Consider the following 5553-nt stretch of genomic DNA (forward strand, 5'->3'; position numbering starts at 1 on the left):
CGCGCTTGCACGCGAACAAGTGACTCGACGTGCATCGAAGCATCGACCTAGCGCGTAGCCTTCGCTACCGCGGCCGCTCCAACGGTCTACGCGCGCTCTGATTGGTCGGGGTTTTCGCTTAATATCTCCTTAACGAAGCCCCATCCGACATTTTTGCAAAGGAAATTGTTGTTCAGAATCGTCTCAGCTACCCCTCATTTCCGGCTCCTCCCCGAGTTTTGGGACACCCTGTATATAAGACATCATTGTGGAACAGTAATGTTTTTATGCACAATTAGACTATTTAACTATTTTCCTGAATAATTCATAGAAGATTATTCACTTCCGATATTTCTATGCAAAATATCACTAATGAGGTTCTTGAACAAATATTTTACCTCCCGAGGATCGCAGACCTATATTTGTCCTATACGTATATATATCCGAATTATCTGCTTGGAATGTGGTTCATGATAAATTGGAGCTCTTTATGAATAACAAAGTTGCTTTTGAAATTGTTCTTCAAATCGGGAGTACGCTATCACATATATTTACAGGGTTGTCTTGTAATATAAATAAAGCTGCGCAAGCAGTTGTTATCATTGGTATCTTTGAAATATAAAAGATAAATAAATTTTCTTTGTTCGACAACAGTGCGATTATACAGTGCCGGGATTAGATTGAACGGAACGTTATCTTGAAACAATCGCGTACACAATATGCGCGAGGATTAATTATTCTCTTTATCAGATTAGAATCGATAGAAATTCCTCAACTTCCATCAGGCTCGTTGTACACATAATATGTGTTATTCACTCGATTTTAATGATCTTACAAGAACACCTGGTGGGAATCACGGACTTCAAGGAACAAGAAGAAAGAGAGTGTATATTACTCGTTACAGATTCAAATAAAAATAGTAAATAATAAATGAAAGATAGTCAGCCTAGAGTGTATCATTTGTTCGGTTCAATCATCAAAATTAAAACAGTAATGAAATATACCTAAACCTTCGAAGCTGATAACTGTAACTTTAAAATATCATGTCATCGAGTCATTTACCATTAATGACGCGACGGACGATCATCGTCCATTCATTGTTGCTACAGATTCTTACCTCGAAACAATAAATCCGTGTCTGTTCGTCACTTTGTCTATCCATCTCCTCGACAATCGCGAAATGGATCGATGGCAGAAATGCATAAAAGCCTCTCAAAGCGAGTCGAAGGATGTAGCTTCTTTCCCACGTGCCTGTTCCGTTGGAAAAGAGTTCAAGAACACATTGTAGGTAAACAGGGATATTATAATTTGGAGCAAAGACTAGATACGGTTACCGGCGCTATATTGCCGAATGACCCAGATTCATGGCACACGCCATTATCACTTATCACGAGGATTGATAGCGAATACAGGCATTTGGCGCCACGTTAAAAGTCTCACGTTAGTTTCACAGTTTAAGTTCAACAGCTTCATTACGAGTCGCGAGATAAACTTTGCATAAATCAGGCGTTTCGTGCACCGAGTTTCTCCAATGTTGCTTTACGTTCACCAGAATGAAATCTTGTTCGCGTTATAATCCGCACCTATATTCTCGCTTGATTAGCCTCGATGAACGGGAGAATCATCATAGTCTCCGGTATAAAAGCTGCCAATTGATTTTAGCAGTACTCGATAATAGTAGTTTCATGTAATGTCGACTCTACGGGTAAGAAATGTTCGTGATTTTTAATTTGTCCCTTGATCAGGTTTCTGTTACCGGCACCAACAGGTATTTGTACGATTGTAGCTATCCACCATGGATCAAAACTTACGTTGAGAAGCATTAACAGAAATTATATTATTTTTACATGATACATTCGCAATAATTTATTTTTTATCATTCCTTGGGCCTCTTCATTTCTACGATACCATGATCAATCAAAGATGACTCGGATAGAAGAAAAATTTATATTCTCTTTTCCTCTTTTTCATCGATCGAACTTGTCCACGAATGCCATATTGTAAAGTTGGTGCGTGCATCATTGAATTCGTTCGTATTAGATTATTATGAAAGTAGTCGATTAATAAACGGGTTTGATTGACATCTAAAGTAGTAATTTTTCGGTCATAATTTATATTTGCGAACGTACAACGGAGCCCCGGCACAAGGATGCTTTCACAGCCGTTTGAAAAGCTGTCTTCTTTGTGCGCGACAGGGATCTTTGTACGGCCTTGCAAGAACCGTCGAGAATCTGTTCCGGATCCTTTGTTCGAGTTTGCCTGCCAGCAGCTTCCTTTTCGGATTTGCAAGCTGCGATAAGAGCCCAGATGTCGGGAACATTGTTCCTCGGATACACAGTTTCTTCTAAAAACCCATGCTAGCCGAGCCAATCGTCTTCCGTGATCTCCAACGTAGGTCATAGTGCTGCGTAACCGAAGAAAGTAGACAACGATTTGTTCTTGTCACGGGAAGATAAGAGACGATGACGATCGTTGAGAATCTTTTGACCTATAGCGTCTTGTTCGAAAAGGAAAAATAGCAACCGTCACGTTCCGAGCTAATTGTACAAATAACGATGATCGTGGTCGAAGCAATAGACAAGTAGGCGTGTGCGTATTTATGTGCTCACGGTAGATGCTAATATCGAAAGTACATACAAACGTATGGAATATTTTATTTCGCATAACCCCGTAACGTATCCTCTGTATGCGTTTGGTATATATCTTTCGTATTCGCACACGTCGTAAATGCACAAAATTCGCAGCGCCGAGATTATGCTCAACATCGCAAGACTACGCAAAAGTACGTAGACGACGTCAACATAAAAACGCGAAATGAACCCTGACCCTCGACTGAATTTTTTGAAATGGTAAAAAACACCAGTCATGGCATCGTTGATTAATTCATAAGTCAAAACAAAATAAAACGTTGGGCTCGTTTATCTGTCTACAATTTCAAAAGCGTTTTTTAAAGCAATATATAGTTTTAATTATTGTTATTTCGCAGAAATCAGTACTTTATACACGTAACATTAAGAGATCGAACGTTTTAAAACATTTTCCTGAATTATTGTATTAATATTCGCAAAACTGACAGAATGACTGGAATGGAAACGGTATCGCACATAAAATTGGAATGTTCGACAGATGCGAAGCGTTTGCTTAACGTGTTTGCTTATTTTTTTTTTTTATATTTTTCAGTATTCTTGTTTGCATTTTAGCGATGGACGTCAAGTGATTAAACTAATCGACGAATTTCAATAGCACATTTCGTAATATTACACAGTATGCACAGGTGTTTGCATTGTTGGAACCGTTTCGTGCCACCGGTACGTTATCTGCAATCACTATATCATTCACTATTCCAAGGAATTATTCATTTATACTCTGGAAAGTTTTCCTACCGTTCCCCGAAGTATCATCGTTTCAACAATTCGCTCCATTCTTTTTACAGTCGTATACCTATGCTGAATACGAAAACAAATCATTCCTTTGTTTTGGCTGAATACAGAATTCAGAAAGTCAAGGACACCGAGAGTACGTGTTGTTTTTTTCAGCAGAATATTTCTTAGACAAATTAATATTTATTAAATGGAAAAAAAAAAAAGAAACATGTGCCCTCTCGAAACATGTACAAACGTACATGCATAATTCGGAGAAGAAATTATCGATAGGCATTCGAGTAAAATATGACAATAAAAAATGACAAAGAAACGCCATTATTTAGTATTCCAGAGCAGAGGATCCTCTCAACTTCGAAATGTTTGACCGAGTCATAGAACGCGCGCGCGCGTTTCGCATTTAAACAGCGGCAAAAACAAAGAATTTCGCGGATCGCTCCGCAGGTTTCGGTTTGTCCTTCCCCGAGCAACGACGAATCATAAATAAATTCCGGATCCTGGTTTGGGCGACTTTCGAAGATGCCCGTCGCCCTCGCGATTTTTCAAGAGTTTCTCGCGAAACTGTGCGTCATTCGAGCTAGACCGACGAAAATCGCACGTACATATGGCAAACATACCGCGGCCGAATGGAGCTATACCTAAACGAAGCCTGAATTAATGCGCGCCTGCTTACCGTTCGTAAACCAGGAGCCAGGAGCTGCCTTCCTCTCCGTCCCACCCTCGCACGAGATTTATGCTGCCATTCGTGGCAAAAGTTATTGTTCCCATGGGGCTTTGTGTGTTCCCCACGTGTTCGTAAACACTCGATAAGCGTGTCTGCAGACCACACCGCCGGACCTATGTCCACGAATTCCGACGGCGAAACCATTTTTAACGCGTTTCTTCGCGCTGTACCAATATTTGTTTTGTATGGTAAATCGAAATATTGGAGCGCGTACGAGAACGGTGCGCAAATCCAAAAATATATAAAGCATCGATAATAATACGTAGATTGTTAGGTATGGAAGATTAGACGTACTTTTATTTAAATTTGTTTTATTTCAAGTACAATAGAGGGACTTTTACATAATTTTTACTCGTATAATAATCGGTGCAAAGTTTTCAAGTTTTCAAATTTTTCGAAATTCAATCCCTACGCTTCAGACCAAATAAAAGTGTGCGAATCGAGAGACCACGTTCGTTATTTCTCATGAATGTCGAACCGACGCGTCGCGTTTCGATTCCTTTCTCTCTTCGGCCGTCGGTTCGCGGGGGAGAATATTCTTCCTCCTTCGACGTGCATCATTATACATATATCTGTATTCAAGACACCCTTTGGCGGAAGCTAAATTCCGGCAGGAAACTCGTGATCGTAATCGATTTCCGAAGGAAACAGAAATACTGTGGGAATCTCCTCACCGACGCCGACGTTTACAGATCACAAATGGGCGCAACCTGGATAAACAATTTTTGAAGATCGATTAAAAAATAAACAACCTTCGATCCCTTGTGAAAATCAAAATCCGTGTACTACGTCTCAATTACATTTAAACAAGGAGCAAGAAGAAAGGTTTAGGAGTTTTTAACATGACTCGCACTTTTTAAACGTTAAACTGTCGTTGGTTCACTGTACGCCGCGGATCGATTGGGTAGGAGCGTTTTAACGAAACGAAAAGGGCGCAACTTAGGGTTGTAATTATGTATATCGCGTGCAAAATGCTTTTGTTCACGCCCATCCCGGAGAGACGTTCTATCGCGAGGGTGCGAAAACGGAGAATGGGTGTAATGGTAACGGACTCGTGCTCGTGCAACTGGATCACGGTTGGCTCTTACTCCGAATGGCCCTATATTTATAAATACGCGCATGTGGACGCGTGTCAGAAGCCAGGAAGAGGGTGACACGGCGAAGACACAAAGGACTTAATTGTATTGTCCGGTGACTCGCGTGGATTACACGGTCGACGGCCTGGAAATGGTTACTCGTATCGTGGAATATGCGCGGAAACGTTCGCTAGTCTCCTGGGCATCTGTACTGGAAACATTCGTTTTCCTTGACTATCGCCACGTCCCAGTTGCCGCTCGTAAAGCTAGGGGAGCTCGGTTATTTACGAGCTTTCAACGGAGATGCCTCCTGGTTAATTGTAATTGCCAGCAAAGGACGAAATGTTTCAAATGGAAACAACCGGAGTTATGGTGAACGAAACGTGTGCAATGC

This window comes from Hylaeus anthracinus, unplaced genomic scaffold (assembly GCF_026225885.1).
Source record: "Hylaeus anthracinus isolate JK02 unplaced genomic scaffold, UHH_iyHylAnth1.0_haploid 0, whole genome shotgun sequence".
NCBI classification, from domain to species: Eukaryota; Metazoa; Arthropoda; class Insecta; order Hymenoptera; family Colletidae; genus Hylaeus; species Hylaeus anthracinus.